The sequence below is a fragment of the Equus asinus genome, chromosome 26 (genome assembly GCF_041296235.1).
Source record: "Equus asinus isolate D_3611 breed Donkey chromosome 26, EquAss-T2T_v2, whole genome shotgun sequence".
Classification (NCBI taxonomy): domain Eukaryota; kingdom Metazoa; phylum Chordata; class Mammalia; order Perissodactyla; family Equidae; genus Equus; species Equus asinus.
In genome coordinates, this window is record NC_091815.1 from 28,327,772 (window position 1) to 28,345,557 (window position 17,786).

A 17,786-nucleotide genomic window follows, 5' to 3' on the forward strand; every position below is an offset into this window, starting at 1 on the left:
AGATGGTAAAAGCAGAGCATTAAACCTACCCTAGGCCCTTCTAAATGAGCGCACAGGCTCTTGAGCCTGTGAAGCTGGCCTTGCCTCGCAGAGCAAATGGATGTGTTCATCCTCCAGGTCAATTCCACGTCAACTCAAGTCATAAAAAACCTACAGATCTACAGCTTATCTCATACTTAACGGTGAGAAATAGAAGTTTTTTTTTCTTATTGAGGTTATGATAGTTTACAATATTGTGAAATTTCAGTAGCACGTGACTATTTGTCAGTGACCATGTAACTGCACCCCTTCACCCTTTGTGCCCACCCAACAAGCCCTTTCCCCTAGTAACCACTAAACAGCTCTCTTTGTCCATGTGTTCGTTTATCTTCCACATATGAGTGAAATCACACAGTGTTTGTCTTTCTCAGTCTGGCTTATTTCACTTAACATAACACCCTCAAGGTCCATCCAAGTTGTTGGGAATGGGACAATTTTGTTTTTTTTTTATGGCTGAGTAGTATTCCATTGGATGTATATACCACATCTTCTTTATCCAATAATTAGTCAATGGGCACTTGGGTTGCTTCCACATCTTGGCTATTGTGACTAATGCTTCAGTGAACAGGGGAGTGCATAAGTCTCTTTGAATTGTTGATTTCGAGTTATTTGGACAGATACCCAGTAGTGGGATGACTGGGTCATATGGTACTTCTAGTTTTAATTTTTTGAAAAATCTCCATACTGTTTTCGATAGTGGTTGCACCAGTTTGCATTCCCACCAGCAGTGTATGAGGGTTCCCTTTTCTCCACATCCTCTCCAACATTTGTTATTTTTCATCTTGGTGATTATAGCCATTCTAATGGGTTTAAGGTGATATGTTAGTGTAGTTTTGATTTGTGTTTCCCTGATGATTAGCAGTGTTGAATGTCTTTTCATGTGCCTATTGGGCATCTGTATATCTTCTTTGGAGAAATGTCTATTCATATCCTTGTTCATTTTTTGATTGGGCTGTTTGTTTTTTTGTGGTTGAGTTGTGTGAGTTCTTTATATATTATGGTGATTAACCTATTGTCAGATATTTGATTTGCAAATATTTTCTCGAGAACTAGAAGTTTTCTTGCTACAGATGAACAAGAAGTGGCAAGTATCCTGAATGCCTTAGTAAGACACTTGTGCTCCAAAGAGTGGAAGTAGTTGCCTGTTGATATCGATGATCAAAGACAGTGACATCAGTCTTGACAATGACATCAGTGACAGGGCCAGCTCTAGTTATCAACACTTTAAGCCCAGTGTGAGAGTTCCATGGGCTGTAGGGCCATCCACATCTGTGACTGTTCAGGGATCTGCTACAACTATGAGGGTTTTAGGGCTCCAATAGTCTGGGGCATGCTGGACACACCCTCCAGAGGAAAGGACAAGTTCCTGCACATGTACCTCCACCCAACCCATGTCAGAAGGGTGGAAGGTGCTTTGTGGAGCCTCTGGCAGGACCTAATAAGAGAATTCCATGCAGACTCCTAGAGTTCTGAGCAAGACCATGCCTTCTACAACAATAGAAAAACATCTCCTGACCTGTTCCTACATCTCAGGAGAGATAGAGTGTCTGAATGTGGGAGATAATGTGACCAGGGAGCCAGAACTCCTCATCATGACCTGAGTTCTATCACACCCACTAACATAAGGTCAAGTGGAGAGAGCAGATACATCACAAATGGAAGTGGTAAGTCCTGGATTAGAGGAGGACAGGTGTCCAGACTGTCATGGCACCTACCACTCCTCACTGACACCTGTCACACAGCTCTCACCTGTGGACTCACAGGAAGCTCCCTCTGACTAGTCAACAAAGAAGGAATAGACTCCACACACTCCAGCTTTGTTCTGCTCCCAATTCCCACCCCACATCTGCCCTCCCCTGCCTGTCCCCAGGCTCCCATTCAGCCTTACTCACTGACACAAAAATCCCCTGGGGACGTGCCTCACTTGTTGACTCAGCTAAAGGAGGGCTCAGGGTACAAGGGTGAGATCTGGATTTTCTACAGTGCTCCCAGGCTTTGAGAGCAACTTGAACATGTCTTAACTGGTCAGATCCAGAGACTGGAAAACTCTGGTCCTCAATTTGGTCCTCACTGCCATCCCGGCCCTGCCTTCCCCACCTTCTACCAGGCTCCATCCCAGATCCCTTTTCTAGTCTGACTACTCTGTGTGCAAACTCCCTTCCTGACTTATTCCCTCAATGCCTTCAGCTCAAGATTTTTGTGTTCATGGTGTCCTCTGTTGTCTAATCCTTTATCACTCTCCAGATTCCTAGCCCTCACTGGATGCTCATCTCCCTCTCCCCCTTATCTCCTGTCTCTTGTCCCCTTCTGCCTGAATATCTGGAGCTCTGTCTTGTTCCCAGTGTCAGGGCATTAATACGAGTCTTCAAGAATCTTATTCTTTTCTCCAAAGGTTTATCTCACTGTCATGCCCAACCAAGTCTAGAAGGATGGCAGCCCACCTTCATCACATCACCTCCAGTTGCTCCTCCCTCAACATGTAGGTATGCTCTCCACTCAGAATCCTTACCTCATCCTGGAACACCCCAAAAAAGAGCCATTCTGCATGGCCCCACTAGATCCCAAATTACACCTAACACCCCGAAACCCACCCAGGCTTTAATATTCCTATTCCAGATTCTGCACACACCCCACCTATCCATGCCACCCCTGAATGCATACCTCTGCTAATCCACACTCCACATTGTCACTGGGTCTCTAAGTGTTCAGCCGTATACCCCAGAGACCAAAGGAGCAGGAAGTGCACAGAACCAGAGGACAGATTCTATTTACCATTTCCCAGGTTCTGTTTGTGCACTCTCCTTAGAATAGGTGCATGGATTTTGTAAAAACAATGACTAAAGAAAAAAAATGAAGACACAGATGTCTGGCCTGAGTCTGAGGCTGGCGAGGGCCCTGGACAGGGTGGTCCTGTGTGGGCATGGGGGTGGCTGACATGACAGGGACCTGCTTGTCCACTGGAGTTGTTGGGTTTTATGACAAAATATCTTTAAACACCTATGTGATCTTGTTCCATAAAGGTGAGGTGACAATGTATGTGGAATGGGCACACTATTGGTGTCAGGGCCACTGTGGTGGGGCACCTTCCAGGTCTTTCTCAAGTTGTTGGATTTTAGCTCACAGTACATCTCAGATCCTGGGGACAATGGCTGTGTAGGAGGCAACCTGGGACCCCAGAAGGTTCTGGGCAGTGAGGTCATCTCCTACTGTGAAGCCCAAGTCGGAAGGGAGGGAGGAAAATTGGAAATGTTCATTTGGAGGATTGTAGCCAGATAAGGAAAGAAATTGGAGAATTTGAAAATGTGGTGAGGATTGACACTGTGTACAAGACAACAGGATAATTTACAGGCAGGGAATGTCAAAGTAAAAATTGCAGTAGACAAAATTAAAGAGGCAGAAAGACTTTATTCAAGACCAGCACAATAGAGGAGAGACTGAACTTAACCTCTGAAACAGAAGGCTGGAGAGATTTTAAAAGCAGCTTGAGGCAAATGAGGGCCACTTGTGTTTACTAATCAGCCTTACCCAAAGGAAAGTAAAACTTCTCATGAAATTCCGACAGGAGGTAGTGTTATACCCTGGTTGTAAATGGATCCACCCAAGTTAGGCTCCTGCCCTCCCTCAGAGACTGGGAGGCAGGGGCAGGATCTCCCAGGAGGATTACGTTTCAAAGGGATGGGCCCAGGCCCTTGAGAAAGACATTCCCTGGATTGTAAAACTGGGAAGAAAATTTTAAGGGGACTTATATACATTTCAAAATTGCAGAGAAAGAATCTGAAATGACAGATTGCAATTACATTTCTAAAGGAAATGCTCTGAGAAAATGGAGGCCAGAGGCCTAAAGTGAGGAAGAACTGTCTGAAGTTGAGTGAGTCTGAGGGGAACATCAGGCCTCTAGGTCAACTGCCTTCTGCACAGGAGGAGGGAAACACAACTCCATCTCTATCAGCTAAAACCCAGTCTGCGTCTCCACCAGTTCCCTGCAGTTTGTACAGAGATGCAAAACAGCAGAGAAACAGTGAAGAGGGCCACAATCTGATCATCACAACATTCTGCTTGCTGGACTTTTCTATGGAAACACAACATTTCTCCAACGGTCACTTTCCTTTTGAACAGAGATCATCTCCAAGGAAGAGTGTTCTTGATGCTGGAACAAGGCTGCTCTCACTCCATTTGGCCTGATTATTTGCACAGGTGCTGTGGGATTGCACACTCACCACACAGTTTCCTCTGATGCAGGTTTTCCTAAGGAACCTCACATGGGACTTTTAACAGCTTCTTAATATTAAGAAGCCTGGACATCAGGACTCACTTGCAGTCTTTACAGCTTTGAGTGACGTCTTTTCTTCTCTAGATCCCCAAAATACCCATCAAGTCAACCTTAGCTCCTTAAAGTGTGGGTCATATCGGATCCCATGGGCATCGTCTTCCACTAGGACATTTGACTCAGAGCTGAGGGTCTACCAGCAAGTTTTCTATTGATATTCTAGTAACAAGGAGGACAGGGTTGTACTGATCCTACACAATAAGTCTATTGCCATGAAAATAAGGATACTCAGAAAGACTTCAGGAATTCTTTGAGAGGAATCAGATGGGGAGAAAGAGATCAGTGTTGAAATCCACATGGATGTCCTCCTATCTATTCCCATTGTCTGTGTCATAGTCCTGGTGCCATCCACGCCTCCCCCTGGAGGAGGGATAGAGCTGTGATTCCTGAGAGCTTATCATGTGCTCCCACCCCTCATTGCACAACCACTGCCTGTCCTTCCACTGTGGAGATGGTGCCAGTGAGACCCACAAGAGCTGGGATCTGGAGTGGAATGTGACCTTAAGCCAACAATAATGACAAAGTCAGTTCACATTGTTTTGCGTTTACTGACTCAATGCAAGTCTTCTATGGCATTTCCACCGTCACATTGACGATTACAACTCTACTTGAAAAGTGTTTCAGAACTATCATTTTACAGGTAAGAAAAAGGAATCTATTCAGAGTTTAATAAGATAGATGAGGGTAAGAGAGCCAGAGGGCCAGGCTCATATCTCACATCCAACCTGAGAAGGTCACTTTTGCTGGAACTGACCGGGTTGGAGACCTCACACTGATAACCCCCAGCATCCTCCCTCCTGACACATTCTATGGTGAGGGTGCTGTTGTCCTGGGATAGCGTCATTCTCTCTGTGAGCTGCAGACTCTGGTCATTGAAGAAACACTGGATGGAGATCCCAGTGTCATTTGTGAGGCAGATCAGATCCATGGGGTCCTTATGTTCTGTGACTGGGGTCCTTGTGTCCTATGCTGACTCGGATGAAGGGCTTTAACACTGGCTCTGTGGAGAAACAGAGGCGGTGACAGACCGAGAGTGGGCCTGGGCCTGGCGCCACACTCCTTCCTCAGAGATCTCAGTCACTCTGTAAAGGTGATGCAGATGATGGCCCTGGCCCCTGTAGAAGGATGAGTGTCTTTGTTCAGGGAACGATCTGTTAGGGAAGGGCTGCACCTCCCCATATGACCCCTATGTCACCCCTGGTTGACCCCTGATCAGTGTCCCTGGACATCTCTGCATTATGAGCACCAGGAACCTCTTCTCATCCCACGTATCCTACACCCTCATCACTAGGGGGAATTTTCTCTCATCAACTTTCATTGATTCTTTCCTAGAACTTTCTTTGACTTCAGAAAAGATCAGGCCACATTCTCTATATACACTTTCGTGTGTGTTGGGGAAGGCAGGCTTGCCAGCCCTGTCCATCTCTGGGGCCAAGGGAATGTTACATAAAGTGGGAAGGCATTTACTTCCTGTTAAACAATTTATTAGTGAATGAGGATTATCCCTCCCAGTCTTCAGAGCTTAGGACCTGAACAGCTTCTAATCTAAACGATTTCTTACTCTGACGAGGACTTTTTCTTCCTGGCCTGGGGATTGAATATCACAGCAAAGGAAATCTCTAGAGAGAAGTGGTTACAGTCTTAACAAAAGACAGGCACTATTAGGAATAGAAGGAAACTACTTAATATAACAAAGGCCATAAAGGAAAAGCCTAACGTCATACTTAACAGTGAAACACAGAAAACTTTCCTCTAAGATCATGAACAAGACAAGGACGCTGCTTTCACCACTTCCATTCAATATAGTACAGGAGTCCTAGCCACAACAATGGGGAAAGAGGAAGAAATAAAAGGCATCTAAATTGGAAAGGAAGAAGAAAAATGATCTCTTTTATCAGAAGACATAATCTTCTATGTAGAAAACCCTAAAGATTCCATACACACATACACACAAACACAAAGTGTTAGAACCAATAAACAAATTTACCAAAGTTGCAGGAAACAAAATCAATACTCAAAGTCAGTTACACTTATATACAATAATGATGAACAATCTAAAAAAGAAAGTAAGAAAACAATTCTATTTTCAATAGCATGAAAGAGTATAAAATACTTAGGAATAAACTTAACCAAGGAGTGTAAAGACGTGTACACTGAAAACTCCCAAATGTCTTGAAGGAATCTAAAGAAGACATGATAATGGGAAGACATCCATGTTCATGTATGGGAAGAATGAATATGGTTAAGATGCCAATATACCCCAAACCATATGATATTTCATATAATCCTTATCAAAATCCCAATGAAACTTTTGCAGAAATTGACAAACCCAACCTAAAATTCAAGGGACCCTGAATAATTAAAACAATCTTTAAAAAGGAGAACAAAATTGGAGGACACACTCTTTCTGATTTCAAAACTTACCATAGAGCTAAAGAATCAAAAACAATGTGGCACTGACACAAACACAGACAGTATAGACCATGGGATACAATAGAGATCCAGAAATAAATCCTCGATCATGTGATCAGACGATTTTGACAAGGGAGCCAAGATGATTCAGTGGAGAAAGGACAGTCTTTTCAATAAACAAGCTGGAAAACTGGATATCAGAATGAGGTTGGACATTCCCTTCCACCATACACAAAAATTATCTCAAAATGGATCAAATTCTAAAGTAAAACCTAAAACTATAAAACTCTTAGAAGAAAATATGGGGGAAATCTTCATGACATTGGATTCGGCAGTGATTTCTTGAATGTGACATTAAGCACAGAGGCAAAAAAGGCAAAAAATAGATAAATTGGACTTCATCAAAATGAAAACCTTTATTACATTAAAGCACACAATCAACAGCGTGAAAGGTGACCTATGAATGGGAGAAACTAAATTTCAAATTATATATCAATAGGGGTTAATATCCAGAATATACCAAGAACTGCTAAACTCAACCAGAGCAGCAAAACTAAATAACTTGATTGAAAAATGGGCAAATCAGAATTGGCATCTCTCACCACTCAGCCAACCTGAGTCCTTGAAAGAATAAGGCAGGTTTGTATATCTCAAGACAAAGGCATGAGGATCAGAGCGCTCAGAGAAAGTAAGGCCGCTGGCTCTATGTCTGAGAGAAAGCATGGACTTTCTCAAGTGTCAATATGTTAGCAGGGTTTGGTCTTGAAAAGATAAAAGAGAAGAATCAGAGAGACTTCCCAACCCTGCCCTCCACGCCTTTGCTGGTTCTTCACTGACCAGATGATTGTCTGGCCAACCAGGGCTGATTCCTTCCCACTGCACACACTTCCATCACCCAGGGAGGTGAGTTTTCTCTGAGGCACCATTTTCAAGGTTCTCCTAGAGATGGGCAACGGTGGGTCTGTGGTTTGAGCACAAATAACGCATGAGGACCAGGAGCAAGGGAGGCAGTCAGATGAGTACTCAGGGCTCAGGGCAAAGATGTGGATCAGATCTTCCTGGGTGACTGTGACTGACATGAGCCAGTGACCCAATAAATGATAGAGTCCAAAGAATGATCCAGAAAAGAGTGAGGGGACAGGCAGGAGCTTCCTGGCTTTGGCAGCAGAACCTGACCTCTGCCCTTGGTCTTTAAGGTCTCTTTTATCTCTGAACTTGTTGCAAATCTGGCTCTCATGGATCATCTGTGTTTGGTGGTTATGAGATAGAAATTTGAGAAGTTAAAATTCTTCCATATGTGAAAATTATGGTTAATACCCCAGGGTCTCCGACCAACTGTGGGAAGGAGTATTTCTCTAGAGAGCAGTGAAACGTCTGAGACACGGGCTTCAGCCCCCGGAGGGTCAGAGAACCTGTCCTTGTGGAGAAAATTCCAAGGACTCTGCATCCAGGTTCCAGTCTTTGAAGAGAATTTGGATCATTAATAAATAAATTCATTCATTCATTCTTTCCTGCTTCATCAAAAGCAATTGAGAGTTTGTTACAAATGGGCCCTGTACTGGCTGCAGGGGTAAAGTAGAGAGTGAGATGGCAAAGTCTTTCCTTTACATTCCATTCCAGTAAGAGTGACCCTAACACATCAGGAAACAAGTGATATCAAGTCCAGTGCAGGGAGGTGTGGACTGGCCACCTGAGGGGGTGGCCTGGACATTCGTGCACTGACTCTGATTGTTGATGCCGGTAATTTGGTTCTTGAGTAAACACGGATGAATTCTCCATTTGCTCTCACTCCCCAGATCAGAATGTCTCCCTCTGTGCTGGGGATGCTTAAGAAGAAAGGATCTGAAGTGACAGTTGTCTTGGGGTCCACATACCTAATTAATGTACCCGGGTGGAGGGGAGGATGGGGCTGTGGGTGCAGACAGACCTCCTGTGACTGATCTGCCACTCATGGTCTGTGTGACTCCCATCTAGAGGTAGTATCTCCCTGTGTCTCAGTTTCCACTCAATAAAGTAGGATAAATATTTGGTTGCCAGGTTGTCAGTTGGTTAACCTTAAAATATTTATAGTACCTGACCTAAATCTTGGTAGGGAAGAGCTGCCCAAATAAGTGGCATCTGTTATTGTTTCATTCAAGAGAGACAATGCCCCTGAGCCTGACCCCTGGTGTATGAGGGGCTGCCAGCAGCATAATCTCTCCCCTGTGCCTCCCCTGGGGACACTGACCTTCCTCTGGAGTCTCCTGAGGGCCCAGGGCAGTTGGCTAATGGCCTGGGGACCTTGTCCACCTGTGCTCTTCACGCTGAGACTCAGGTAAAGGATCAGCCTCTGCCCTTGACCAGATGTGGCTCTTAGTGCTGAGCCATGGCTGGTGGCTGGCTCAGGAGCCTTGAGACTCAAGCAGTCAAGAAATCATTGCTCCCAGTCAGCCGTGCCCAGGAGGCCAAAACTCAACCCTGCGCAGGCTCACCAGGGTCACTGGTGTCAGAAGCCCTGGGACAGGTGTCCAGGCAGGGACTTCTCAAGGCTTAGGTTCTCTGTGAGGATCCCAGGGAGCCCCCAGGCCAGGCTCTGACCAAGCCCTGCAGGATCTACCTCAAGGCCATGGTCATGAGGATGGTCCCAGGGGGGCTGGACTGAGACTCATCTCCCTTTGCTGAGTTATTCTCAACAGATTGGGCCTTCTCTCTGCAGGGAAAGTTTAGAGGGTCTGGATTCCAATCTTTTGAAGTTTTTCTCTACTGTTTGTGTCCTGCACTAAGTGTTCCCAAATCTCAACATGCATTGTAATACAGAGGGAGACGTAGGCACAGTCCAGGCCCGTCAGTCCTGCACGTGTGAAGTAGAATTCACCCCACCCACCACCCAGGGGTCAGAGAGGAATCATTCACAGTCTAAATGGAGCAGTCCAGTTCCTACATCAATTAGGTAATCTTTTTTTATGACTTGTATGGTGTAGTATCCTGTGTCCTTCTGGGTGGTGTCCTGGAGCAGCAGGGATCCATCATCATAGATTCTCTCTCGACCGCTGTACAGCGGCCCTGGGATAATTTCTGATGTGTCTATTATATATGATATAATCTGATGTTTGGGATCTACTCTGTCCGCTTTGTACCAGATATAGGCTGCAAGATTCTCAGGCAGATGGGAGACATGGAGAAGAACCTTATCCCCTGCAGCAGCATCAGGAGGGAACGATTCAACAATGACTCTGGCACTGGTGGGCGGGTTCCAGAAGGTTAAAAGTGAGACTAGGAGGGAAGAGAGAGAGATCAATCAATATTTGGACATATGTATTGGGATGGAAAGATGAGACCTTGGGTCCTGAGTGGGTCTCTTCATGTCTTAGACTTGGAGTTTGTGTGTGTGTGTGTGTGTAAGTGTGTCTACTGGTCAAGGTCAGCAGCATGAACACCATTACTGCAGCTCCTCTGATCTTGTTATTTCCTCTGTTTCCAATACTCTTCCCCAGGTGTCTGCCTGGCTCACTCCCTCCCTGACCTCAGCACCCTGCTCACTCTCAGGGGCATCTTTGAGAGATTCCTTCCCTACCACCTGCTCTAAACATCCTCTGTCTTCATTTTCTGACCTTTCCCTGCTCGTTCCCTTCATGACAATGTCAGTCCCTGACATCACATTCTAGATCTCTTTGCTTCTCTCTCCTCATCCCCAGAGAATGTGAGCTCCTGAGGATAGGGACCATTCTGATCTTGTTGTTCCCCCAGTGCCTGGAACAGGCTCCAAACACCTGTGGATGAATGAACAAGCGTTCCTAGGGCCCTCCATATCCTGGAGTTTATTTGCCAATTTCTAAGAGTGGTGGGTAAGGACAATATTTAGTGCCCCTAGTTAAGATTTTTCTGCTGTCATCCTCTAATAAATTATTAGCATTATCATCAAATTTCAAATATTATGGGTCAGTGATATCTAACCAGGAAAGGTATAGCAATTGAAGTTTTTATACCCCTCACCACTTCCAGATCATGAGATTTTCCTGTTGCTGAATGCCCTCCACCCATCCTACTCTGCTCCCATGTCCTCTCCCATCGTGTCCAAATAGAAGACCTCTGTCCCCTCTCAGAACCCCGTCCTCCCCAGGAGACCCCAGAAGGTTCTTCCATCTCCTGCCCACCCTCAGGAAATTGTCCCCTCTCACCTGCCAGCAGGAGCCCATGTAGGATGCGCCCTCTGTGGGCGGTGGCTGAAGGGGTCTCCATGGCGTCTGCTGCCTGCTCTGACCTTCCCTCTGTGAGAAGAGCTTCTGCCCCAGAAAGGCTCACAAGCACTGCTGCCCTTCCTTGCTATGTGCTGAGCCTCCTCCTGGGCAGGAGAGCTTCCATCATCATTTGGGCTGGGGGCGGGGTCACTGCCCAGGTCCCTCCTCCTCCCTCCCCTATTCCAGCCTCCCTTGTCCCCTTCTTTCTCTTTCCATTCTATGTATATTTTGTTCCTTGGGAATTACTGAGTCCTCTGCCTTCTTCAGCAGTGATTCCCCACCACATACACATGCATATGTGCATGCACACACACGCGCCCTTTTTTGGACAAGCACAAGCCTGGGGCATCATGTCTTGAGCAGTCCCTATAGCTCAGGGTGGGGGTACACAGTCATCCTCCCTCTCTCTCATCCCCGTCTGGCTTTTCCCTTCAAAGGATGAGCCCCAGAGCTACACCAGGACCTCTTGTCACAGGGGTGTGTCAGGCAGGAAGAGAATTCCTCTAGCCACTCTAGGTCCTTCTAGCTGGGCTATGAATTAAATTGACATGAGACAGAAGAACAGGGGAAAATCAAACAAAGCTTTATAACATGTATACATGGGAGGAATTCAGGAAAATTAGGTAACTCGATCATGTGGCCAAGGCTGTTAGTTTAAATATCTTCAGCTAAAGACAAGGAGGATGTTGTTTGGGGTTTTAGATGAGAGGAAGACAATTTACAGGGAGATGGAAATGCAAATGTTTGTTAAACAAGTTTTTCTGGGCCAAAAATGGGCTTGTTGGTGCCTTTTTATCACACCTATTTTATACTATACTATAGGTATCTTACGATATTAGCTCCTTCCTGGAACAGCCATTCTATGTTAAATTTTTTTAGGCAGTTTGGGAGAAGATCAAATGTTCTTCCTGAGTCTTCTGAGAACAGATTCTTACTGAACTTATGCAAATAACTATATTGCCATGAAAATAACAATTCTTACTCATTAAAGTTTCCAAATTCTGGAGGGATCAGGTAGGGAGAAAAAGATAAATGTTTCAATTCTGTTTACAAAAGTATAATTTACCAAATTGCTATAAGTCATGGTTAGCTTAAGAGAAGAGATAAAGGTTTCCTTAAATCTGAAAAAAAAAATCCATAAAAAATCAGCAATATTTCAAATGAAAAGTGATAAGATTTATAATCATCTTCATCAGTTCATTCAGTCCCATATACTCAATTTTTGATCTTGATCTTCTGTTAGCAGTTTCATGAAGTCATCAGTTTCTCCATTAGAGTTGTGTAATTTCTTACTCAGTTCAGTGTACAATCTGAAAGTTTATCAGAACCCTGCATTCCAGAGTAAATGTCAGAGTCCTTTCCATGAATCTCTCTGAAGATGAAACATTTACAAAAGCATCAGAGTAAAACAATAACTGTCTGTAAATGACAAAAGACTTAAAATTGACAAAGAAATTTGGTTATTTCTGTGACACACAACACTTTAAGATAATAACTAGAATTATGACAGACAACCAGGACGGATTAGAATTTTTGGAATCTTATATAATTTTTAAAGCACTTACATCAATAACATTTACCCACACAATATCATAGGTCCCTATGAAACAATGTTTAGTTATCCCTTTAACCATGGTGACAATTAAAGAATTTTAGGTGAATGCAGAGGAATAAATAGCTGTAAGAAAAACCTTAGTAGCTGTGATTAAAGACTTGATAAAAATAATATAGGAAATTTATTTTGATAAAATGCCAAATCCTTACCCCTCTGGTACACTACTCAAAGCAAAAAACTTTTCATAATCTCTTTACCAAGAGAAGACTAAAAGCTTGAGAAAATCATCCTTTTAAAAGAGAGAGGAAAAAACAAATTCTAATTTTGCATTAGCTTACTTTTGATATTAAAACTTATTTATTTAATTAAATTCATTTTAATTTTGGCCAACTTGATCATGGCAAAACTCTCAAAAAAATTTTTTTCACAAATATTTTTGCATTTAGAATTTGTCTCATGCCTTCTTTATTCCCTTCTAGTACTTTTGGACAAATTTATCTTTCTTAACAAAACAAAAACATTTTCATTCTTTATACTTTCTTTACTGAAAACATACATCTTACTTTCCCTGAATACAAATACGTTTTCCTTATTAATTTCTAGTAGCTTTAATCACATATTACAATTTTTAATCCTTAGAAACTTTAATTTTTATGTAAAAACTAAGAAGTAAGCAATTATAAAGTGTCTTTTACATTATCATTCTGTAGCTTGACAAATTTACAAACACTTTTTATAAGTTTTAGAAACATGTTACTTTATAGTAAAATCTTTGAATAAAACACAAGACATGTTTACCAATAGACCCAAACACCCTTTAGTTTCTCTGTAATAAGATAAATGTAGGTAAACTTATATTTAGAAATTGATGTCTACTATTTTATCTTGTTTAGAAATAATGTAAATATTCAATGAATTTTCCATTATTTAATTGAGCAAAATTTCAAAGTTTCAAGTTACTAAAGAGATTTTGGAAGTTATTAAATACATGTCATAAATATAATTGTTATTCAAAGTTTAAACTCTTATCCTGTTCACATCTAAATTGTTTGTTCCCAACAATTATGTTTAGATTACCCGAGAAAAGTTCATGAGACATTGGACAAGATCAGCTATCATTTTAAGTTATTATGCTGACAAATTTGTAACAGGGATAACATGAGCTTATTTACCAAAACCAAAGTGGATTGCCTCCTGACGAGTTAAGTCAGACTCTCCACCAGAATTAGTTGTCTCATAAAGTAAAGTATATTTGCAGCAAATAGGAGACCATGAGGAATCATTTCCAAAGTCATGGTGTCCCAGAATAAAGGGAAGCAGGGACCTTTTATTTCACATGGGGAATGAATATTCAAGAGGGGAGTTGTGGGACGTCTGGTTTGTATATGATCCTTCTGGCAGTAAACACATTGTCCACTTATTTTTTCAATAAGTTCTTTTATGCCTGGGGTGCTTATGACCTTCATCAGCCATAGGTATAAATTTTATTTTCCATAATGGGTAGAATCATGTGCACTCTTAAGGAGCCCCAAAGCTGCTTGTTTGGGGATCCAAATCTTCCCTCATTGGCTTATCATCCAGCCCTTGACTATTAGGGACCACTGGTAATCCTGTATAGTGGCTTCCCTTACTTCATGAGGGGAATACACTGGTGTAAATTCATAGAAGGGTAGAGTGGGAATTAATGGTAATTGGAGAAGCTCTCCTGATATAGTGGCCCTTTTTGCAGCTGCATCTGTCAAGTTATTCCCTTTTACGGCCTCTGATTCCTCCTTTATGCCCTTTACAATAGACCACAGCTACTTCCTGAGGGCCCTGTGCCACTTCTAGCAGTTTAAGGATCTCTGGCCCATGTTTAATTTCTTTGCTGCTGCTGTTAAGAAGTCCTCTTTCTTTCCAAATGACTCCATGAGCATGAATTAGAGAGAAAGCATATTTAGAGTCCATGTATATTGTTATTATTATTATTTTCCCCCTAAGTTTCAAAGCTATGGTTAACACAATTATTTCTGCTTTTTGAGCTGAGGTGCCTGACGTCAGCCCCACGGCTTCTATGTTTGTATGCAGGGACGCTACCACATGACCTGCTCTTCTTTGTCCATTCTTCCTGAAGCTGTTTCCGTCTACAAACCACACTTCCTCTGCATTAGGCAATGGCTCACTCTGGAGATCTCTGTGGCTAGAGTAAACCTGGTCAATCACTTCTGGGCAAGCATGGTTAAATAGGCCCACTGGAATCAGGGAGAAGATTAGCTTGGTTTAAGGGATGACAGGGTTTTAAAGAAATCTGAGAGGAATCTAGCAGTATAGCTTAATATTGTAGTATTCTATTTTGGGATAACCATAGATATCCTTTAGTCTCTAGTAGACTAGAGACTTGATGGGGGGTCCACCATTGTAGGTTGGCCCATGGTCACTTTTTCTGCTTTCTTGATTAAGAGGCAGGTGGCAGCTACAGCTATTAAGCTTGGGAGCCATCCTTTTACCACAGTGTCTATCTGATTTGAGAAATAGGCTACCACTCTTTTAGAGGTCCCAACAATTGGGTTAGTACTCCTAACACTGTCTTTCATGAACATATAGGTCAAATGTTTTGTTCAGGTCTGGTAAGCCCAGTGCAAGCTCTTCCATTAGCAAGTTTTTAATCTTATTGAAAGCTTGGTAACATAGCTTATCCCATTCAAAGAGGGTCACTTCTGGCCCCTGTAGTTTATCATTGAAAGGCTTAGCAATTAATCCAAAGTTAGGGATCCAAATGCAGCAAAAGTCAGCCATCTCCAATAATCCTCATAGCTGCCAACGAGTTTTTGGCAAAGCAAGTAGACATATTACCATTTTCCTCTCTTGAGGAAGCCTGCATTGTTCCCTTGAAACGATGAACCACAAATAGTTTACAGTTTCTCTGGATTATTTGGGCCTTCCTTTTAGACACTTTATATCCCTTACTGGCTAGGAAGTTTAACATACTTAACTCAATTCTGACACTATCTACCTGCGGATAGAATCAGATTCCACAGTTTAAGGGCTCAGTCCCACAGGATTACCCTTAACTTTCTATTTTAGATGTCGATTGCAAGTCCAGAGTTATCACCTCTGCTTCTGACCAACCAGCTACAGATCAGAGGTTCCCACAACCCCCTCCTTGGGTTTGACTAATTTGATAGAGTGGCTCAACGAACTCAGGAAAACATTTTACTTAGCCAGATGGAAGAGATGCATAAAGCAAAATATGGGGGGAAAGGACATGGAGCTCCCAGACCCTCTCTGGGCATACCACTCCCCTAGGAATCTCCACATGTTCACCAACCTGGAAGCTCTCTGAACCCCATCCTTTTGGGTTTTAATGGAGACTTCATTACATAGGCACAGTTGATTAGATCATTGGCTATTGGCAACTGAACCCAATCTTCGGCCCTTCTCCCCACCCTGCAGGTGTGGGGAGGAGGTTGGGGATGAAATCTCCAACCCCCAAATCACACAGTTGGTTTCCCTGTTAACCAGTCTCCATCCTTAGGGGATTTCCAAAAGTCATCTTAATAACATAAATTCAGATGTGGTTGAAAAGGGCTTGTTAGGAATAACAAAAGACACCCATTTCACCTTTATTGCTCTGTAATTATTTCAAGAACTGAGGACTAAAGTAATTATTAAAAAATTTGCCTCTATGGCTCTCATATGGGAAATTACAAGAGTTTTAGGAGCTCTGCACCAGAAACAAAATGAAGATATTCACTATTATAAATCCAGTACTGTATAGCATTGGCAGCACCAAGGTCTTGAACAAATCTATATTCCCCTGTCCCCAGCCTTTTAATGGGTAAGATGGGAGTGATCCATGGGACTCTCCATGGCCTGATCAATACCTGTTCTAAAAGCCTACTGATTACAGGTTAGATTCCTCTTTACGGATTCTGGCTTCAAGGGGTATTACTTTACCAGGGGCCAGTGATCTGCCTCAATTTTACCTTTACTGGCATGGCACCAGCTGCTCGCCCCACCTATCCTTGTGCCCATAATTCTGAGTTAACTCAGCTTAAAACATTTAGGGGAATCTCTTCCTTCTCAGATGCTGGTGTATCCTGTAATAGGGCCATAAGCTCAACTCCCTGGCTTTTGGGGACTTAGATCTCTATTTTATCTCGTTCCCAGCTTATTGAGGCACCTAACTTAGATAGCATGTCCCTCCCTAAAGGGGGAACAGGGCATTCTGGTACGTCCAGATCTTATTTCACAGGTTAAGGGCCCCAGAGACCTTTCGGTTTCAACTTTTCCTGATACCTCTTTTATCACACTTTCCTTTAGAAAGGTTTCTCTTTGTGGGCATTCAACATGGAGAATGTGGCTCTAGTACGGAGCAAGATTTTTAACATGTTCTCTTCCTACTTCCAAGGTTTCCCAGGGCTCCTAGAGCCAACGGGATCCCCACAGCTCTGCCACATCTCATCTGTAGTCAAGGGACGGTGCCATGGCTTGGTCCTGTTTAATCCCTTCCTTCTCTGGGGATAGTTGGCACAATCCTGCTGCTAATTCTTTTCCTGTTTGCAGTACACACTGATTAGCCCTCAACATTGTGCTTTATGGTCCCTTGGTGGGGGCCAGGGTCATTCACCCATGGCATCTTCTTTCTCTTCCTCAGGTTACCTTGAGCAGACTGGAGGGCCACAGCTAACAGGATGGCTTGCCTTTTCATCTTCTTCTCTTCTTTTTCATGATCCTCAGAGTCACTGGGATTCCACGCAGGGTCAGTCTCTGGTACAGCCTGTTCGCTAGGCCTGCAAACCCTGGGTCATATTCATTATGTGCTTGTTCTCTAGCTTTTAACAGTACAGCCGACATTTCCTCAGCCATAAGGAGTGTAGCTAACAGGCTTTGGATATCTGTCCAGGTTGGCTTATGAGTGGCAGGTTTATGAATTCCTCTGGGTCAGCTCTCAATCCTTTAATGTGTGCCTTCCAATTATACAAGTCAGAGGTAGAAAAGGGGATGTTCACATTAATAAGTCTCCCCTCACCATCAGGCACCTGTCTTAGGGGATATATCCCAGGTTTGTAACTGGTTCCTAATCTGGTTGTACCATCTGGAAGAGGAGGGTGAAGGACCATTGGTTACTGGAGAGTCTAATTTCCTGTGGAGGGATTGCTCAGGGGGGACAGTAAAGGGTTTGGCCCTGTTACAGCCTCTGGAGGTCTCCCAGGGCTCACCAGCTGGTCCAATGGTGGGGCCAAAGCTGGAGTAT

General features: G+C 43.3%; 1 protein-coding gene across 7 annotated transcripts in view; it reads right to left on the bottom strand.

The window, feature by feature from the left end:
* The window catches only part of LOC106847957 (hormone-sensitive lipase-like), a 56,435-nt gene that overhangs the window by 11,614 nt on the left and 27,035 nt on the right, over nt 1–17,786 (bottom strand). For 2 of the 7 annotated variants that reach the window (XR_011498727.1, XR_011498730.1), the window contains one exon: nt 11,556–12,367. The exons of 2 other annotated variants lie outside the window; for them this stretch is intronic. The gene's annotated coding sequence lies outside the window, so the exon portion shown is untranslated. Of the gene's footprint in view, nt 1–7,171; nt 10,031–10,935; nt 11,100–11,555; nt 12,368–17,257; nt 17,500–17,786 lie in introns of those variants that run through there. 3 more of the 7 variants (XR_011498725.1, XR_011498726.1, XR_011498728.1) reach the window with 3 other exon arrangements.